The sequence below is a fragment of the Ascaphus truei genome, chromosome 12 (assembly GCF_040206685.1).
Source record: "Ascaphus truei isolate aAscTru1 chromosome 12, aAscTru1.hap1, whole genome shotgun sequence".
NCBI classification, from domain to species: Eukaryota; Metazoa; Chordata; class Amphibia; order Anura; family Ascaphidae; genus Ascaphus; species Ascaphus truei.
In genome coordinates, this window is record NC_134494.1 from 4,914,264 (window position 1) to 4,937,000 (window position 22,737).

Consider the following 22,737-nt stretch of genomic DNA (forward strand, 5'->3'; position numbering starts at 1 on the left):
CAATACTAAGGGGTATAGAGGGAAGGATTAAAGGGAGCGGCTATGAAAAATATTTGAAGGGCGGATAAGGTACACTGAATTTCACCTATCCGTGAAGCCATAGATCCCCTAACCCCTCCACGCATATATACTTGTAAAGGCATTAAATGGTAACCGTATCACAAATTGTGACCACCAGGGAAAACAGGGCACCATTGAAGCAATACTATTACAAAATATATATACTGTATGTGTATGTTCGGAGACTAAATATAGTTTGCCTCGAGGGAAATACACAGCGCTTGCTAAGAAATTACAACAACAAGCTCTATCTGACGCTCTATATGCACATTTAGGATTATATGTGTGCAGCAGGTAGCCAGAAACATTCTAAGTAAGACCTATGAATTATATGAATACTTACCTTAGAAAGCTATATGCTTTAAATTGATGCAAGTACTGTCATCCAACAAGATACTGGAGTATAAATATCGCTCTTTTACTCCATATTAATAGGAAGTTTACAAGTGATTACCATAAACTCAGTACCAATAGGGATACATGGTTGAATATATGTTATAAATAACACAGATCACGCCTTACATGCCCACATTCTGTGGTTATATATGATTATTATGCACACCTTTACTCACCCTGTCTATTATACACTTCACCTTAAGTTAAGATCACTTACACTTGTCACTTCACCACTCTCCCGAGCTATACTGTAGGAGTACACTTCTCAATTTTGCTGATGCTTATGAGGATTAAGATACTCTTGATTAATAGTGGCTAACCCCTATAAATCTATCCATGTTCACATACAGGATTATTTTGATACGCTAATTGTTGAATTAGGTTTTTAAAAAAAAAATTGTGCTGATTAAATGAATTACATATTAGTGGAGATGAAGTTTCATCTCTTTTAGAAAAATATAGTTCTATTTGAGAGGTTGAGTGCACGCACTATAGGGATTACTTCTTTTTGTTTGTTCCCATTTTACTGTCCCCTGTGAGTTCAGTAGCTAGGGATGCCATGTGTGGTTAGGTCCCCTGGTAGCAAATGGCTGCAGAACAGGGTGAGAAAAGCGTAAATAAGAAACACAGTCTGAGGTTATTTTGAAACAGAATAACACGTGAATTTATTCAAGTCAGGTGCACAACGGAGTCAGCTTTTGAAAAAAAGCTCTCTCAACAATAAACAAGGTATGCCATATATTTATACCCTAAATACTAAAAAGTGTCCTCCCTCAATGGGGGCTCGTGCGTCACTAATATTACCTCATTTTGTAATACATAACAATTTTAAAGCCGATGTCATTTTGTAATACATAACAATATTGGATAGTTGCCTGTCAGCTAGAAACCATTATGGGGTTAAATGGGATGTGCCTATTCTGCCACCTGGCATATGGTATGAGAACCAGTTTCTCTGTAAGAATCTGGGCTTATCTCACGGGTTCTCACAACCTTTGGCCTGTTTACACTTTCAATTTGAAGCTGATTGGATGAGGAAGGATCAATAAAGTCAGCTAAGAGCGAAAACATTCCATTCTCTGCTTCACACATTTGTTTATACAGAAATGAAACACAGAAATTAAGACTCACAGAGACAAGACAAGAAGGCGGATTGAAATATTCACACAAAATGGCTTCATCCTAAATGCTGTTATGTTGTTATGCCAGACCCCCTAATGTCTCAACTTTGTCAGTCCCTCCTCTGATTCTTTAAAACATTGTTTTTTGAGAATTATTGGTATGATTTTAGTCCAGAAACACGTTGGGAGGCACAAGGGTGCTCCATCATCTCATAATGCTGCTTGAGGGTATAGGACAGTGCACGATGGTGCCTGCCAAATGTAATCATAGTCTCCTATGGCGTTATACAGTAGCCAAATTCTTTTCCAGAGTTAGAACATTGTACTTGGCATCTTTTTTCTTCAAGGGACTGCTGTAAATTGGTTCTGCAAACAATGGCATTATGTCTGCAGAGGGGGTGGCACATTTGTGGATCATGCCTTTGACAAACGTAACACAAACATAGATGACAACGAGTATCACAATCACACACATTACCGCATTCAAAAATTTCGCTCCTAGTGATCCTACCAATCCAGTCAGCCCCAAAGGGTCCCAGTCTGTGTCACCTTCCTTCCTAAGTCTTTCTTGAATTTCTTCTATTTTATCTAACTCATGTACCTTGCCACTCTGATCTTGGATGAAAACACAACATTGTTCTTTAATTAGGGCACATACACCTCCTTTTGATGCTAAAATGTAATCTAAAGCCATTCTGTTTTGTAAGGCCATAAGCCTGATCTGAACCTGTTCTTGGTTTAGTGATGCAATGACTGTAGTGGTGTGATTGAGGACATCATCTAACACATCTGTTAATGTATTAAGCCTGTCATATAGTAACCCAACTCCTACATTTGGAAATAAACTAGCCCAAAATTGTTCTCTCCATAAACTACTTTTCAGTCCTGCAGTGTTTGGTGTTTTTCTCTTGTTTCTGAGACGCCCTGCAGGTAATTCTTTGGTGATTGTAAATGCAGGGACCACTTTCCCTAAATAACAAGATCCTATCCAATTGCAAGGTTAGATTCTATATGCCCACTTTCCACAGAGCCAATAAATTCCACGTGGTAGAGTAAAGTTTCTGCATCCACGAAAAATTGCATCTACTGATAAAGATGTGTTTGCAGCTGTGTATTTTGTTGCTGCTATTTGTTTTGCTCTATATTGTGTCTGATTCAGTGTACTGTTATCTATGCATTTGTACAAATAGGAAATTGATCTCCGGTCTTTGTTTACATATATGTCTAATTCAAAACAAGTGTCATTTGTGGGAGGGAGGACTTTACCTAGGGAAACATTTCGCGTTGTACTGCTTATATGACAACCTCCCACTGGAATATTATTCATTAACGGCACCCTGTTAAATTCTTTGGAGAATTGTCCAGTCAACATATCTGGTAATCTTGGTGTGTCATTTGCTGCAGGAGTTAATTATTCCTGGGTATAAGGAATGCCAATCCAAGGTGACTCCTGATTATGAGGCACATATCCACATACCCAGCAAGATTCGTTAATACCAGATTTTTGGTATATTGTTCTGCATGTGTCCATAAATGTATTATCTCTTTCCCAAGGGGTTAAATGTAAATCTCGTTTGTTTCTGGATGTACCAGTGTACTTTGTGATGTTTGTGGGTGAGATGCTTTGTGTAGTGTTACCTTGAGCATGGTGATAGATATCTGCGATGTATAAGGAACACAGGCAGATGAGTATTGTTGACAAAGCTCTGCAGAGCATCATCATGACAATCTTGTCATCTCTTTGTGGGTTATACTTTCGCAGACCCAATGGTCCGTACATCTTAAAATTCTAACTTATACACACTATAAAAGAATTAAAATATTGAGTCTCTGAAAAATGAAATGTTCTGATAGAAATCAGGAATATTGAGTCTCTGAAAAAATAGAATGTTTTGAGTTTTTGAAAAACTGAAATGTTCTGATAAAACCAGGCCTGGTATTTTATTTTACTCGTTGGTTAACAGTCAGAGTTTTGACTCGTCAAAATGTTAACTTGATGCGGCTGTGCTTTAGATGTCTTTGGTCTTTGGTGGAGCTGGAATGAGTTTCACGTGTGTTACGTAGATCCAGGAAGAAATTTCTGCTACTTTAATTGCTGTATTGGTGGTGAGAAGAATTTGAAAAGGACCTTTCCATCTGGGATGAAGAGCGTGCTTACGTAGGAAATGCTTGACCATTACCCAATCGCCTTCCTGGAGATGATGCTGCTTTGTGTTTTCTTTGGTAGACTGCACTGCTTGTACCTGTGAGTGAAGAGACTTAAGAAATGTCATTAATCTTATACAATACACGCTGATTAAGTCATCAGTGAGTGCATGATCATGTGTAAAAGAATAAAGTGCGCAACCCAAAAAACACCTTAACTGTGTAAAAATCTATAATAGATTATATACCGTGCTAAAATAACCCTTTTATACAAGTGTATAATAAAGCAAAAATACTAATTGGGTAATCCTCTACTGTGGAAGTGATAAAAAATACCATACAAAACCGTTGGTATAGCGTATGCTGCTGTATTCAACGAGTGGCTCGGCACTCACACAAACTACGAGAAATAAAGACAAAAATTCGCAAAACGCAAATAGTGAAGTATGTCAAAAAAACAGTGTTTTAGTAAAAAGGTGAGTATTTTGCGTACATCAGATAGTAGGAATAAAAGCATTCACGTGCAACTTGGCACGAAATTACCACACTGTAGTCATCAGGAGTAAAGATCTCAATGGTGCAGTCTCAGTGGATCGCCTCCTGTTGCTATTTGGATATCACTGCGTCTCTCACAACCGGAGCTTCTCACGGTCAGCAGCTGCGGTCCTCTAGGTCCCAGGTTCAGCACACCAATGGGGACGTCTGTTGTTTGGGGAACGCTGTTTACTGCTGCAGCTGCGGGAGTCTCTTTAGGTGACAACGCACGTGTGGGCAGGAGCGCTCTCACTGCGATCTGAGCGGCCGGTATACAGCGACAGTGTTCAGTCCCAGCACTCGCGCGCTCCGATGACGTCACCGGTGGGATGCACAATGTACGTAGGACGCACTCGAGCCGTTTAGAAAAGGCCGTGAATGAAAAGAATAACTCACGCACATATAATATAGTGGCAATCGGTATAAAAAGGTACCATAACAAATAAAACTTAATCCAACGCGTTTCGAAGCTAACACTGCTTCTTCAGGGATGATTTCGTGCCAAGTTGCACGTGACTGCTTTTATTCCTATTATCTGATGTACGCAAAATACTCACCTTTTTACTAAAACACTGTTTTTTGACATACTTCACTATTTGCGTTTTGCGCTTTTTTGTCTTTATTTCTTGTAGTGCATGATCATGCTTCATTAATTCTAATGTGCCGGCACAAACCATTGGCCTACCCATTATTATTTCATGAGGAGTTAATCTAGTCTTGGCCTGAGGAGTACTTCTTATTGCCATTAGTGCTAATGGAAGAGCATCTGGCCATTGCAATTTTGTTTCTGCACAAATTTTACTGATTTTATTCTTTAGGACCCCATTGGTCCGCTCAACTTTGCCAGCGCTCTGCGGATGACAGGGGCAGTGCAGATGATAGATAATACCTAGGACCTTTGCTAGGTCCTGAACTATTGCGGCAGTGAAATATGTGCCTTGGTCTGAAAAAATATGCTGAGGAATTCCATATCTAGGAATGAACTCATGTAGTAGCTTCTTAGCCACTGAGCGAGCATCTGCGTGTTGACAAGCACAAGTACAGTAGAGGCAACGTTTATTCTAACATTTGCCGTAAACTAGCCGGGTTACATTCTGGGTATGTGCTGGGTATGTTCTGGGCTAGTTTGAGGCACGTTTAAGGCATTTCTGCATTGACTAACGACCCATAGGATTAACACAGCAGGGATCCCTGGCAGTCCAATTCAGTTTGAATGGGACTGCCAGGGACCCCCGCTGTTAATCTGATAGGCCATTAATCAATGCAGAAATGCTGGGGCTAGTTTAAGGAAAGTTTAAGGCTTGTATTCAGAATGTACCTGGGTGTTTCCTGGGTTTTTTGGGGAATTGCCACTGGTTTTTGTTAGAATAAGAGTTGCCTCTACTGTATGCTTCAGTCCATCCTGAGAACATACAAACAACAACCAATACATAGTGATAGTGTAGACTACGTGGCATTTCAATAAAATCAATTTGTAAGTTGCGAAATGGACCCTGAGGGCATAAGATTTTTCCTGGGCCAACAGAAACATGTTTCCCAATGTTATGTAATTGGCAGATGTGGCATGAAGAACAAAAATCTCTTATCTTAGGGCCTATGTGTGGTGCAAACCAATCATTTCTGATGGAAAGCAACATCCCTGCATGAATGTGTGATAACCCATGAGCCATGCGTATAACCTTTAGAGCCATATGTTTTACATATGGCTCTAAAGAAGGAGGTAAAACTGGTTTGTCATCAGGGCCTCCAAACCAAAATTCCCCTTTTTGTTGATAACCTTTGCTTGTCCAGTCCTGGACAACATCTGTGGTTAACTGCTTGTAAAAAGAAGCTAAATCAAGTGGTATGGTAATGGGTGTGCCTGGGTCAGGTGTTTTAAGAACATATGCCTGCACATATGGACGTCCGGCTGCTTGCTTTGCAGTTGCATCAGCAAAGGCATTACCTTTGGATATCTCATCTTTCCTGTTTGTATGAGCAGCAACTTTGATGACAGCTAATGACTGTGGAAGTAAAAGTGCATCTAATAGATTTGCAATATGTTTCGCATTATGAATGGGTGAACCAGTAGCAGTAATAAATCTAAGTCGCCAGACAGCGCCAAAATCATGTACAACACCAAAAGCATAGCGTCAGTCAGTATAAATATTTACATTCTTTCCAACTGATAAGACACAAGCTTCAGTTAAGGCACATAACTCCTGCTATTTGAGCAGAATAATGAGACGGAAGAGGATTACTGAGCAAGATCTCTTTGTTGGAAACGACAGAATAACCTGTGCATCTTTTTCCTTCAACATTAATATAAGATGAGCCATCCACGAACATTTCCATGTCTGGATTTTTCAATGGGAATTTCAAAAAGATTATTTCTAATCGTAGTGATTGTGTCCGTCTGAACTGTACAGTCGTGGTGTGAGTCACCCTCCTCTGGCAGTGGAAGAAGTGTATCTGGATTGAGTGTAATGCATCTGTGAACAATTATATTTTCAGAGCCCTGTAATATAACTTGATATCTGGTAAGTCTGCTATTTGTTATTTGTGTGGATCTGCATAGAAGTAATGTAGATATTGAATGTGGGACATACACTTGTAATGTATGACCCTGGACAAGAGGTTGAGCTGTGTCAACAAGAACTGCAGCAGCTGCTACGGCACGAAGGCAAGGCGGGAATGCCTGTACAACCGCATCAAGCTTAGTGCTGAAATAAGCTATTGGACACTGTCTACTGCCATGAGTTTGAGTTAAAACTCCTGATGCATGTCCTTTGTTCTCGTGGCAGTACAGTGCAAAGGGTAATGCATAGTTAGGCAGCCCTAATGAACGAGCTGACATTAGGCATTGTTTTAGAGTACAGAAAGCTAGTTCTGTCTCTTCAGTCCAAGGGACTGGTTCAGCAACCCCTTTTCGGGTTAATTGCTGTAGGGGTTCTGCAATGTGTGAAAAATTGGGAATCCATTGTCTGCAGTATCCTGCCATTCCCAGAAATCCTCTTACTTGTTTCTGTGTCTGCGGTCTGGGTGTATTTTGAATAGGTGTGATCATATCAGGGTTAATGGATCTTTGGCCTAGTGATACAATTTGGCCTAGATAAAGCACTTTAGTTTGACATAATTGCAGCTTTTGTCTATTAACTTTACGTCCCTATGTAGCCAATACTCTTAGCAAAGCTACAGAGTCTGTTTTACATGCTTCTAGTGATTGGGACGCTAACAACAAATCATCCACATTCTGGATTAGGACTGAGCCCTCTGGCAGACAAATGTCCTGTAAATCCCGCTGCAAAATCTGTGAGAGTAAGCTTGGCGCTTCGGTATAACCCATTGGTAATCTTGACCATTTGTATTGTCTACCTTTTGAAAGTGAAAGCGAAGAGAAATTGACTATCTTTATTTGTATTGTCTACCTTTTGAAAGTGAAAGCGAAGAGAAATTGACTATCTTTATGTACTGGTAGACTGAAATATGCTGAAGATAGGTCAATTGCAGTAAAATAACATGCTGTTGGAGGAATGGATGATAAAATGGTTGCTGGATTAGGAACCACTGGAAATATTGGTTGTACTATTTTGTTGATTGCTCTTAAATCTTGTACAAACCTATATTTGGTAGGATTTGAATGGGGCTTAATAATTGGTAAAATTGGAGTGTTACAAACACTGGTTGTTGGAATTATAACTCCTTCTTGAAGAAGTTCTGCTATCACAGGGGCGATTCCTTCTAATGCACTCCTACTAAGAGGATACTGACTGATACGTGGTAATACAGCATTTGGGATTAATTTAACTTGCACTGGTTTCGCTGATTTAATAAAACCTGTGCTATGGCCTGGTGATGCCCACACATCGGAAGGCAGATCTTCCAAAATGTATTCATGATTCTCTGTAGTTAAATTGTACACACAGGCATCTTCCTCTATAGGGCAGCAAAGCATTACAATTGGCTGTATGTGTCCTGGAATTTCTAAAAAAAAAAAACATTTCCGTCAGTTTTACAATCTATTGAAAACTGCATTTTGCACATAAGGTCTTTTCCTAATAAGTTGACAGGACATGTAGGGCTCATGAGAAATTCATGTGTTAATTTAGTGTCTCCGATAGTAAGAAATAAGGGAACGGATAACAAATGAGGTATCACCGTGTTTCCTACACCTCTTACCATTACGGGTTTCTTTGTGCTAATCTTAAAATATTTTGAGGTCTTTGTAGATATCGCAGAGCGACTCGATCCCGTATCTAAAAGAAATTCTTCTTTTCTGCCGTTCAAATCTACTGTAATGTTTGGTCCGTCACTGTCAACTGGTATAGAAGGTAGCTGTATTATAAAGTCCTCGTGCCCTGTGTCCTCATGTCAGTTAGAATACCCTTGGTTGTAATCCAGGTATTCCTGATCATCAGAATTGTCTAATGTGTAAATTCGGTGTTTTTGTTCCTGTGAATTGTTGTGGTAATTCTGCCTAGGGTGGTCTCTGTTTCTCTGCTGAATGTATCTGTTGTGATAATCTCTGTTAATTGCTTTGCAAGTTCTCGCTATGTGTCCCAATTTCCCACAATTATTGCAATCCACCTGTCTCCAATCCGGCCTCCAATCCTGTCCCTGTCTCCCATTATCTCTTCCTCCCTCATTCCTGCCTCCTTGGTAACCTCTTGCGTAACCACTTCTTTGATTATTATTCTCCTCCACTCGTCTTAGATTACCCTTGTCCTCTGTTTGATAACCTCTCCTGTAATCCTCTCCACCTTGATTTCCCTCTTCCCTGGTCTCTGCTCCTTGGAAGAACGCAGTTTGAGCTTTCATCAGTAATTTTTGCTCTTTAACATGTGAAAATTCTGCTTTCTCTCTGCTGTCCACTTTGTTTCTCTCAAAATGCATTGCGGCGGCAATGATCTCACTAATGGGCTTGTTTTCCCATCCCAAAACTACTCTTGTAATCCCCTTTGCGATATCTGGATCTAATCCTTTAATATATGCCGCCACAATTAAAGGACCGGCGTTCTGTTCTATATTAATGATTCCGCCGTATGCCTTAAAAAAAGAGATTACTCTGTCTGCAAACTCTTCTGCAGTTTCTCCCTTTTTCTGTTTCATTGAATTAATCTTTCCCCAATTAACTTGCGGCAAGAAAGCCTTGTGAAGTGCGGCTATGATAGCAGTGTTTAATTGTGCACGTTGCTGATCATCTCTTTGAATCCCAGCAATCTCTGCCCAATCTGGTGCTCCCACAATCTTATCTTCGTTGTAAGCTTTTACAAGCTTGCCTCTTTCAGTCACGGTCATGATTACTGTCAGTAAATGTTTTATGTCGCCACAAGTGGGGTCATATGCAGTCATAACACTATGCATTTGATCACAAAAAACTCATATATCATCATCTGAGCGCGGGAATTGGTTTTTTAAAGTCATAATTTCATTCGGTGTCCAGGGCTGGTGAACATGTCTGACCTCTGTCCCCACTCCTGCAATTTCTCTCATTGGCATAATCTGAGTGTCTGTGTGAAAAGGCTGTTCCCTTTGCAAAATGGGGGGCAATAGTGCGCTTCTAATACGCTGTGCTATGGGGGTGTATAGGTGAGGCATTGTGGGTGATTCAGGGTAAGTTGGCACATACTTTGGTGGGTGTGTATGTGACTCTGTGGTTTCTGAGTACAGTATGTAGGAACTGGTAGATCTAAATAGTCTAATCTCCGTGGGTGTAACTGTAGCTGTGGGTCTGATTGTACACGTGGGTCTAACTGCTGTAAATCAAAGTACACTCTGTTGTCCCTCCTCACAGGAGTGTCTAGATGAGGGTTTGGGGGTGCGTGTTCTTCTGCTAACACTGGTGCAGGTGCAAGTGGTTGAATCATGCCTATCTGCGGTGCGTATTGTGGGGCCGTAGGGAGGCAGATCACTGTTTGATCAAGGATAAAATCTACTTCATCAGCAATAGTCTGTTTTGGCTTTGTTTTGCAGTCCTGAATCCTTACAGGATACAGTACAGATGGTGTGATGTCACAGATGTTTGATGCAGTGATATGTGCGACATCTAGTGCGTGCCTCTCCCACTGGAGAAATGTACGCCACTCATCTCTAGGTACAATTTTTTGTGAACACAGGAGGGCATTGCGCAAACATTTAACAATTACAGGATTAAATGAACCTTCTCTTGGCCAAGTAAATGCATTCGGTTTATCTGTTTCCGTTCTCTGCACCCATTTCTTCACATATTTCTCTGCGGAAATTCCATATAAATCACTCATTACCTTTCCAGGTGTCTCTGCACTTTGGCGAGAAGCCTGGTTTCCCATAACTCCTCTGCTACAGCAATCAAATGTAATTGACCTGTACAATACTTCTACAGCATCAACTGTTAATTGACCTGTACAATTCTTCGGCTACAGCAATCAACTGTTAATTGACCTGTACAATATTTCGGCTACAATAATCAACTGTTAATTGACAATGTACAACTCTAATGCGGCGAGTAAAACAACCTGATTACTCCGAATCCACTTGGTATATTATTCACAAGACAGAGCAAAGTTATAGTCATGATCCCTTCCTCTTGAGAATACAAATAATTTACTACAACCCAGGTAATGTCTGGAAGCAATCCTTTAAACGTGCAAATGCTCCCATTCATTACTATACCAATTTTCTTTAGGACTCTCACTTAGTCCCTGATAATACTCTAACAACTAACAACTCTGTCACTTTCAAATGGGTACAGGAACACAGATGTATAAATTCACGTGAAACTGTTAGGGATTCTTACTCGTCACATCAGATAAGACACCGTTCAAAAATCAGCTCCACGCACCACTCAAAAACAATTTAAACAGGCTGTTTGTCTAAAAAATGCAGGTAGCCTTACCTTGATTCATATGTGAGCGCTCAGGTTTGAGTGATGGAGGAGTGATTCATCCAGGTGCTCGATTCCGATGATATTGAGTCCCTAATCGGAATGCGCCATCTGAGAAAAGCGTAAATAAGAAACAGTCTGAGGTTATTTTGAAACAGAATAACACGTGGATTTATTCAATTCAAGTGCTTTTGAAAAAAAGCTCTCTCAACAATAAACACGGTATGCCATATATTTATACCCTAAATACTAAAAAGTGTCCTCCCTCAATGGGGGCTCGTGCGTTACTAATATTACCTCATTTTGTAATACATAACAATTTTAAAGCCGATGTCATTTTGTAATACATAAAAATATTGGATAGCTGCCTGTCAGCTAGAAACCATTATGGGGTTAAATGGGATGTGCCTATTCTGCCACCTGGCATATAGTATGAGAACCAGTTTCTCTGTAAGAATCTGGGCTTATCTCACGGGTTCTCACAACCTTTGGCCTGTTTACACTTTCAATTTGAAGCTGATTGGATGAGGAAGGATCAATAAAGTCAGCTAAGAGCGAAAATATTCCATTCTCTGCTTCACACATTTGTTTATACAGAAATGAAACACAGAAATTAAGACTCACAGAGACAAGACAAGATGGCGGATTGAAATATTCACACAAAATGGCTTCATCCTAAATGCTGTTATGTTGTTATGTCAGACCCCCTAATGTCTCAACTTTGTCAAGGGTCTTTGGGAACGGGAGCTTAAGGGTGGATATTGTGGGGCAACTAGACTTAAAATCTGTGTATAGGTTGTGTGGTATATTGGTGCATCACCACAAAAAGCTCAAATAACATACATTTCCATTAGATGAATCCAGAATCCAGGAACAATAATATATTGAAAAGAGTAAACATCCCAGGGTGAAAAACAGGGACCTGGTGGTGCCCACACGGCTACCCCAAACTTTGTCTCCAATATGCATAAATTCACCCCTGGGGTATAAGAATACACAGTCCAGCAAAAGAAGGTAATGAATGATGGGCTGCAGCCCTTTACCTGTCTTGATGTAGTTCCAGATTGATGGATTCTTTAGCGTGCAATCTTCAGGTAAGAAATCCATATATTTTTATCCCATGTCTGGAGTTGCCCTTATTTTTCTGCGTTCGTGGACGCTGTGAGCTGTGCTCCTCTTCTCTTCTACCTCCTTAAAATCTGTCAAATGTTGCTGACCGGAGTAACCAGTAGTACTGGTATATTACCTGCAAATCGCGTATGATTTGCAGGGACCCGTCTGTAGATGAAGACGGGGTATGTTATGGAAGTCCCATGCAAAGTATAGGGAAAACCTGACCTGTTTGGGATTTTACCTGTTCCCCTTTTCCCGGAAACATAAAACTTCAGAAGTGTAAGTTTTAGGTGGGATATTTGGGACGAAATGCCTTTATCTTATTTGCAGGAGTTATGGGGACAGAGTTACTGGTAGTACCATAATTCTCCCCGACGTGCAGGCATAATTTGCATATACACGAGGTGAATTACACCGGGGCTGCACAGTGTCCGCCAGAATCCTGGTTTTCGAGCCCAAGTATCCCAGACCCATTTCCCTCACAGGTAAAAGGTTCCCCAAGACATATATTTTATTGAAACATGTTTTATAATGTTTGGTACATACATATTGTATAAATGTCTGTACAGTCAGCCGGGCATCTATATAGGTGCCGGGATGTCTGCACAGACATCAGAGTTCAAAGGAGGGGAGGGAAGATGTCCAGAGGTGACAAAACCATATGGTGAGTGGGGAAGGGCGATTTGCCAAGTCTGGAGAACAAAGGGCACCCTTTTAGAACTGCCAGACCTGCCCAGTGGGTGTCAATTGGTTAGCTGGGGGAAGATGCAGCTTGTAGGTGCATTTCCCATTGGCTAATTCATGTTTCCCGCTCACCGGCTTTTCGAGCCGGCTTGGCATGCCTCCCCCTCTGACGTCAGCCAAGAGACGAGCACCTGTTTCTATTGGCTAGTGGGAGAGAATTCCCATGCTCTGATTGGTCGCCACCCCGACTTTCATGCTGAAGATAGAACAGCGGAGGGTATGTAAGGAGACGGCCGAGACAGAGAACCAGACCATCTCATTGCTTAAGTCGGTGAAGCAAGGGCGGGCTTTTCAAAGTTGCTCTGTTGCGAGCAGCTGGCTTCATTTTTGAAGCTAGGAAAGCCTGCCCAGCAGAGACAAAGGCTAAGTCCAAGTTCTGAAAATAGAATGAAGCGGTCGCGGTTAGGGTTTCTAGCCAAACAAAGGACCAGGAAGCTCAGGACTAAGTCCCTGTCAGGTTAAGCCTTCCGAAGCAGACGCCCTGCACCTATTTGAGGCTAGTTTTCACCCTAGACCCCCAGTAAGTGTGTATTGTACCTGTATTTTGTATCTCATTGTGTGTATGCGTGTTTACCCGAATAAACCTCTTTTTTTCCACTATCTTGTTTTGTCTATTGAATAATCCCAGAAAAGGTATAAAGGTGTTAAAAATTCTGGACTCCTGTAACATTATATATAAAAGGCGGGGTTGCAGACCTGCCTAAGAAATGCAGATGAGCATACAGTTGTATTTTCATATATATATATATATATATATATATATATATATATCAAGAGAAACAAAAAACAATGAAGTAGCGCCTCTAATATAACCTGACCATAAGCTATTAAATTGAAAAACTAATTAACCCTACCGTGAGTGCGTCTAGTAGGGTGGTGTGACGATGGCCAAATAAAACTGCTAAAACCTGTGATCTCAAAGGAGATAAGGTAGTACATATAGTGTTTTGTTTAAATAAACACAATATTAAAAGATAAAAAATAAAAATAAAAACAATACATTAAACAACTCAAAATGTATAATTGTAAAAAAATCTTTAAAAGTGATTAAAAATAACCATTTTTATGAAAAAAAAACCTCTGAAAAAACAAAGTCCCGTTCCAAAAGCAATGACATCCAGGTATTTGCAGCCTGTTTCAAAGGGATCACTACTCCCTGAATATATCTGTGAAAAAGAAGAAAAGAAAACAGGCGCACACCTAGTGCATTCACGTAATAACAATAGTTTATAGAACTTAAAATCAAAGCAAATGCCCACTCATAAGAGTACTGAAAATATAAGCAGGTATGAGATAGGCTCTCATGTGCCAGCAACACTGTCCGGTTTGAGGTAATGGCATCCTCCCGTGTCTCTCCTCCGTATACCGGATGGCCGGAAGCGAAGTTCTTCCAAATCAGTGCTCAATGTATAGAGTCCCTCCGGGAACCAGCAACTCAGAAATCTTTGTGCCGGCAACAAATTTACAGGAGACCAGGAACCAGTGTCGCACTTCCAAACAGTACCAGAGTTCATAGGCAAGTGACGGCTTAAGTCAGACCACGCCCTACGCGTTTCGTCATCCCCTGATGAAGTCATCATAGATATATATAAAATTCAGTGTGTGTTTCATATATATTCATGTGTACGCTCAGTTGTACAAAGGAATAAAAAAAATTGAAGAGGTACCGGGGGGTGGGCGAGTCCCTTTTTTTGTCTGGCGAGTAGTATTTTATATAATTTGTTGAGGAGAGCACGTGCTCCATAGCGTAATTCAGTATAAAAGGTTTAATTCAGCACAAGATAAAATCAGGCAACTCACAAGCGCCGCATAAAAATGCATGTAAAGGGACAAATCAGAGGGCCATAGAAGTGATGTACAGTTGGAGACTGGTGCTGAGGACTTCACCCCTGGGTGGATCAGTGACGCAGTTAAGCTTCCAGTCACGTGCCAAATGGTATACAGACAAATACAAAACATACAATTAACATAAATGTCCTTGGCGCACTATCTGGTATATAAATTAAAAAATAGATAAAAAAGGGCCTCAATCTATCTTTATCTATTTTTAAGTAAGTAGCTGGCAACGGTGGGGGAGTTGATGTTTGACCAGAAGTACTGCGCAATGGTTGTTCTGTCTTTTATATCATCACAGATTCGATTCAACTACCTCTAAGGACCTCCAGTACGATCGGATTTCGGATTTAATATCCCTGTCATCAAGGACAATTGGACTTCTTTACTGTCAGGTTATATACCAGATAGTGCGCCAAGGACATTTATGTTAATTGTATGTTTTGTATTTTTCTGTATACCATTGTGTTGCATTCCTTGTGGATAGGTGTGCCATTCTCGTCCCTAGGCAGCCGCTTCCTCAGTCTAATAATTAGTCTGCAGGATTCAGTTCTAATATATCGTTAGTTCTTGCAAAGAGGAATTAATATTTAGAGCACTTATATATCACAATTAGGTTGTTAAGTTAGGTTAATAGGTTGAGCGCTTTAGTATATGCTTTAGTTTAGTTTAATTTCACCATCACGTGCCAAATGGTGCGCAGATACCAGTCTTCCTCTGGAAATGTTGCACCACAACCAGGGTTCCACAGCTCCTAGCTCCACAAGTGCAATTACGCCTTAGAAAGCAGTCCGACAGAAACAGGAACTAGCCCTAAGCGTTTCATCACTCACAGTAGCGACTTCATCAGGGGTTATGATACAAGAGGGCTGGTAGCCCTTATAAAGTCCCAGTCAATCATATGATGGGGTTTTAACCCATTGTGGGTCATTCATTATTGAAATAGAATGTGCGTTGTAAACATCAATAAAACATTGCAAAGATGAATCAAAAACATGAAAATACATGATATACAATAATGTAGTGAGAAGTGTTCAATTGGATAGTGTAGAATTCACAAATATAAAAGAAAAAGATAGTAAACAGGTATTTAAACCAATGTATCTTCAGACAAATAGTGTTTAAAGGAGATCCAGAGAGTAATTAGAAACTGTCCCAGGAGAAAATGCAACTGTGGGGATCATACAAATAAATTTATATTTTTAAATAATTGAAAATGAGGATAATGTGTATATATACATATAATACATAGATGAAGAAAAACCTACATAAACACCTGCATATATAAATACACAGTGCAGAATAATATAAGATATGAAGATATATATATATATGCGCATATAAAAAAACCCAGAGTTTATCATTATGGAATGAAAACTATGAACTGGGTCAATCAACCACATCGGTATGCAATCCAAAGAATAGACATATCCCAATCTATATATGTAATATATATGTAATAAGTAAAGCAAGTAGAATAGGATAATTGTAACAGGGACTTATCCCCGTTAACAAACTTGCCTCTAATCCAGCAGTGTGCTGGTTAATTGCATACCAGCAATTAACCAACTCCACCTGGCTGATTAGAGCTCTCTCATAAATAGCCTGTTCTGAGACAGGAAGGGAGGATTCCCGAGTCTCACAATTAGAGGCTGAACTAAGGAAGGACAGACAGATTTTTCCTTAGTCCACACTGGACTGACCAGAGGAACAGATGTCTTGAGCTGCAGAAGGACTGGACTGTATGCTGATATCAAGAAAAGGGGACCAGAACTCTATACTTGGCAAGACATTGCCTTTGCACACACAGGTGCTGACCCAGGAGAGCAGAGAGGCTTCCCCTATAGCTACAAGAAACAGATAAGACTTTCTTATGGGACTGTTATATATCTGTATATATGTTTATATATTTGGGGCTGGTAAATAGCGTAGCTAACCACCCAGTTAGAGAGGGCTGGATTACATGTGTAGATATTCTCCAAAGCGGAGTAGGTTTTTTGTTTGGCTTATTTTCATATGTTTTGCGCTGTTAAAGGGATAGGCACAATAAAGCCTAATTTTAGTTTCACTTTAAACGGTCTCCATTGCATACCTCTGAACATGTCTCTTACAATAACTATCAGTAAATTAAGGTGTATGTGCTTATGTTTCTCCTAGGTGCTGGGAAAAAAAGCTCAGGACATCTCACCAGCATACTGTGCAGTTGCAAGATTGGTCTGTATAGCTAGATTATCTCAGTTACTTTTAGCATTTCTATGCTGTTGCTCCTTACAGTTGGCTATTGATCACTATTACATCTACTGTATTTAGGTACAGTATATTCATTTGCTCTATGTGTAGCTTGCTGGAATGTTGCTTGGATTCTATTAGTGTGCCTGAGTATTCTGGATTGTCCTTTGGACTTGTATTAACCCTTGTGAGGATACTTATTTACCATTGCCCCTTTTCTTTGGTGCTTTTTTTGGGAGTCTGGTACAGGGAATAGGGAAGTACCATTAGATACAGCGTGTCTTTTGGGAATGGGCCTGAAGAAGGGACTTATTACCCCGAAACGTTGCCGCCCCCCTTCCCCTGTACTTTTTACGTTTGTTCATACCCCATCCCATCCCTTCCCTCCCTCCTCCTTCATTGTTGCATTTTGTTTTTCATTCACTTTGTGTTTTGTTCATTAAACCTTTTGGTTCACTGCTCCCCTCTCTTTTTTCCTTTTGTGTGCTGGGAACAATTGTTTTCTAGATTGTTGATTGGGAGGAATTAGGGTCCTCCCTGTTCCACATTGCACCTATTATTCCACATACTCATTTGCGTGCTGTCTATTATTTTGTTTGTTACATTCATGCTTTATCAATTCATTGGTAAGCACATACACCTTAATTCATTTTATATGCGCATATATATTGTAATGGGAGGGGCAGCCTGTCTCACATAATAAAGGTGAAGCCCGGCTGACTGCCCTAAAACCGTGTGTAATGGCCACCTCTGTGAGGCTCATTTAGGCCTGTATGTAACGTGTTTTGTGTAACCTCTTCCAGATGAGAGCTTTATCACTGTATGATATCTGGAAGAGGGAAACTGTGTGTCCTGCAGAACCGGGATTGTAAAAAGCACTTTTATTCCCTGTGTCAGTGTTTTCCCCACACAGTTAGTAAGCCAGCATTGTCCTTTGTGATGCTAGCATTTCTCTGTATGCAGACACAGTAATTCACTTAGCTGGGCTGCATACAGAGAAATACCTGTCTGTGATAGAGCTTGGGAGCGACTTGAGTACCTTGACAATGGTGAGCCAGGAAGAGCTGGGATTCAGGTCAAGGAACTCATTCTCGGTGGTGCAGAGCAATTGTTCTCCGAGATGCTGTGGCGCCTACCCCACAGGGGGTATCGGCCTGGCCAGGGGAACCATTGCCAGGTCTCAACCCCGTAGGCACGATTCTCATTGGCCAGTTCGAATCTCCTGCTCGTCAGAAGCTCACTCCCAAAGGGGCGGTCCAGAGTCCCTAAGCCCCCTCCTCTGATTGGTGCAGCCAGACGAGCCCTCGTCCTCTACCCACCGTCACAATCTATGCTCTGATTGTCGGCAGCCTCTGCTCCAGTAAAAAGATAGGAGACCGATGGCTATGTAAGGAGCACGGCCAGAGTACCAGAACAGTTTTGGAGTTGATCTGGGAGCGCGGACAGAGTCTGTGACGTCATGACTCGCGGGCATTTGTGAAAGTGCTTTGTGTGGAATAGCACTGAGAAGTCAGAGAAGGAGCTGTACAGGGCAAGCCTACTGAAGCAGGCACATACACCTAATTGAGGCTAGATTCTTCCCCCGCAGGATCCCAGTTAGTGAGTGTTACATTGTGATTGTGTGATTTGTGTGTTTGTTGGCTTGCCATAATAAACTTTCGTTTATTCAACTATTGTGTCCTGTCTGGTGATAGTGATCCCGGTGGAAAGGTGTTAAAAGTTCTATTTTCCCGTGACATTTATGTCTTCATATCTTATATTATTCTGCCCTGTGTCTTAAAACATTGTTAGAAAAGCACACTTATCAGTGTATACCCTTGGGTATTAAGTATAAAAGAAACAAGTCAACCAATGTGGCTAAATAAACAGGCAGAGGAGGAAACGAAGAGGCAAGCATTTAGATACTTGAAGTCAGAAGGGACGGAGACTTCATATCAGAATTATAAGGAATGTTAAAAAAATTGCAAAAGGGCAATCAAATTAGCAGAAATAGACAATGACAAAAGAATTGCAATAGAAAGTAAGTTCAACCCTAAAATGTCCTTTAAGTACCTTAATAACAAAAACATCAGAAAAGAAAATCTAGGACCCTTTCCGTGTGAGATGGGCAGGCAGATTATTGGTGATAAGGAAAAAGGGGAGGTATTAAACATTCTTTGCGCCTGTGTTTACCAGGGAAGAATCAATTTCAATAGTAGTGCCGCAGGAGGAAGCCACAACCTCTATATTAACAAACAATTAGTTAACTGAGGAAGAAATTCATAGGCGGTTTGATAAAATGAAAGTAAATAGAGGCACCTGTCCCCGATGGACAACATCCAAGAGTTCTTAAGGAGTTAAGTTCAGTAAAAGCCAAACCATTATATTTAATATTCAAAGACTCATTTTCCACAGGCTTAGTACCAGAAGATTGACTTAAAGCAGATGTGGTGCCTATATTTAAAAAGGGAGCTAGATCACAACCAGGGAATTACAGACCTGTAAGCCTGACTTCAATAGTGGGAAGCTACTTGAAGGTTTAATACGTGATAATATTCAGGAATACCTAATATAAAACAAAATTATTAGTAATAGTCAGCATACATTTATGAAAGATAGATCATGCCAAACTAACCTAATTTGTTTCTTTGAGGAGGCAAGTAGGAATTTAGACCAGAGTAATGCAGTTGATGTGGTCTACTTAGATTGTGCAAAGGCTTTTGATACAGCTCCACACAAGAGGTTGGTGTACAAAATAAAGCAAATTGGACTTAGAACAAATATATGCACCTGGATTGAAAACTGGTTGAAGGATAGACAAAGGAGGGTTGTCATAAATGGAACTTTTTCAGGTTGGGCTAAAGTCGTTGGTGGAGTACCACAGGGATCGGTACTGGGACCCCTGCTTTCTAACTTGTTTATTAATGACCTTGAGGTTGGCATCGAGAGCAAAGTCTCCATCTTTGATGATGTCACTAGATTGTGTAAAGTAGTAGAATCAGAGCAGGGTGTAATTTCTCTTCAGAAGGACTTGGAGAGAATGGAAACTTGGGCTGGTAAATTGCAGATGAGGTTTAATACAGATAAATGTAAGGTTATACATTTGGGAAGTGTTACCGATAATGTCTAGCCTTATCCAGAAATAGAAATATAGATGTATTTATAATGTATCCATCAATGTGAGTATTGCTGGCCTATAAGAATTAACTAGCAAATATATGTTTCTAGTCTTATCCAGACATAAGAATATAGATGCATTTATAAGTTATCCATCTATAGAAGTATCTCTGGCTTATAAGAATTAATATAATAATACAGACAAAACTATTACTTAAGGAAATAGATGTATAGATATGTGTTTCAATAGGATACACATCCACACCCTGGTTTATGAGAGTTATTGACACGATAAAGATGGGTTCAATCAAATAAACAGAAATGTATTAGAGCAGCAACAAAAATAACAAGTACACGGTTGTACTAATTATACCTCCTTATAAGGTTTGTACTTATTACACGCCTAACAAAACAATACAATACAGTTCATCCTATCTAACAATACATTGATATAAAACACAGATATATATATACATATTTACAAGTGCACAACAATTATGATCATAATTACCTTAAATGATGTATATTAGAATTCCAATAGGTCTTTCTCAGTCTCTCTCCAAAACTCTTCTCTCCTTTTTCGCTCTCTAACTGAAACCCCGTCTGTGGTTTAAATGTGTTGTATTGTATGTCTTTATTTATATAGCGCCAAAAGTGTACTCAGCGCTTCACAAAGAATACAGTACAGGGAATTATAATAATACAATAAGTGCAGCAAAATCAGGCAATAGGAAAGGAAATCCATGCCCCGAAGAGCTTATAATCTAAGAGGTTTGATGGGGAATTTACAGAGACAGCAGGTGAGGGAATAAGTTCTGTAGATGGCAGGGCTTGGCCACAATGGGTGGTAGGAGTGACTGAGTGTGGGTGAATAGCCATGAGTGCGGGCTGTTTGGATGCTTTGTGGGGTACGTTTTAAGGTTAGTCCGTATTAAAATGAGAGGGTCAACACAATCTACAGGGGAAGAGATGGCAGGAAGGCATGGGTGAAATCAGGTGTGTATGTCTAGGTTCAGGATTAGGGGAGATCCCCAGCAGCAGGAAGGAGTAGATAAAGGGTGTGAATATAGGATTTGTGTGGGTGTTTTTTTATTGAGGGGTAAAGAAGTTGATGGAAGAAAGGTGTATAAATAATGGTGCAGTAGGGAGTGGGGAAGTTGGAGAGAACAGAGACATTCCCAAAGGAGTGAGGAAATAGTAAACAGAAAAAGCAATAGTGCATAGGACATAGTGGGATACAGGAGGAGAGACTTCCCAGGAACTGGTGGATAAAAAGAGTACAAAGAATCACAGCATATCGAAAGTAAAGTTCTCACAGTTGCAAAGTTGTTGTGCAGAGTCCCGATCTTCCTCCAATCTTAACCTCCAATTTTAACTCCAAAATTAACTCTGCCACACACTTTTGATGTTACACTTATGATGGGACACACTCACGCCCTGAACATCTCCACTGGTTGGCACTCCTGGAACAGTAAAAATACACATACATCTTTATTACAAATGCAGTTACATGCCATGATTGGGTTGAAGAGGTGACAATCACAATTCCCCAATATGGCTCAGGGGCACCCAGCCAGGCCAAATACCTTTATTAATGGCCTGGGTACCCCCTCACCGTCACAATCTGTTCATGCTAATTAGAGAAAATTATTCCGTCCGAATATTACAAAACACAATGTATGGAAAAAAGACTTCCTCAAGATACAACATGTGGACGAAATATTAACCGAATATTAAACATCTATAAGGTAACACCCTCAGAGACATGGATGGAAACTGTAATAAATCCAGTTTAGTGATATTGTTATATTATAATAAGGTTATGAGTCTAGTATAAAGACAAAATGCCAAGTATACAGAATGATATTGTCTGATTTGCAATGGTTCTTTCTTTCATACATATTATATCGCATATGATATTAATCTAGTGGTGTATTAGTATTTTCTGTAGAATTCAGTTACATTGGGATAGTATTTTTAGTTATAGTGGGTGTGCAGCTGCTCTGAGTTGTCTGAACGAGGGAGGCCTTGTGGGTGACATTTGAGTGACCATAGATAACTATGGTTAGAGCTGATGAAATCTTAAGAGGCAATGGCGTTAGGTTGGATTAATACGGAGTTCTAAGATCTTTCCAGAAGACATGCCACATTTAGTTATTCTTGGTATGGTGGTGGTCAGTTCCTTATCAGATATCACATCAGTTTCACGCTGTAGGACCTTATGTGGTAATAGTTAGTAGTAGCACGGTCTGGCGACAGGATATTATCTAGATAAATATCTACAAGTGTGTAGCTAGTGAAGAACAGAGGGATTACACCAGGAGGAGGACAGAGGGATTACACCAGAAGGATGTGAGAGGGATAACAGCAGGATAAAGAAGAGAAGCTATAATATCATGATATTAAGATCAAAACTAAGTATTTTAACTAGGAACAGAGTAGTATGCAACCATTTTTGAGGATACCCTAATTTATTTGAATGTCACCACAGTTTTGTACTAATTTTGTATGTGAATTTTTATCTTCAAAATAAATATTTATTTTTATGTGCTGAGACCAGAATGTTGTTTTGCTGGGTTAATTGATCGAAATAGAAATAAGGACATTTTACAGAAACAGAATTTA

General features: G+C 40.1%; 1 long non-coding RNA gene across 2 annotated transcripts; it reads right to left on the reverse strand.

The window, feature by feature from the left end:
- Positions 1–1,093: 1,093 nt before the first annotated feature.
- Positions 1,094–21,714, reverse strand: LOC142464344 (uncharacterized). 2 transcript variants are annotated; one of them, XR_012787655.1, is made up of 4 exons: positions 21,429–21,714; positions 20,624–20,715; positions 11,110–12,375; positions 1,094–3,835 (listed from the first exon to the last, which is right to left on the reverse strand). It is a non-coding gene; the product is annotated as an uncharacterized LOC142464344 (long non-coding RNA). The 2 variants fall into 2 exon arrangements; XR_012787656.1 differs by lacking the exon at positions 11,110–12,375.
- Positions 21,715–22,737: the final 1,023 nt, after the last annotated feature.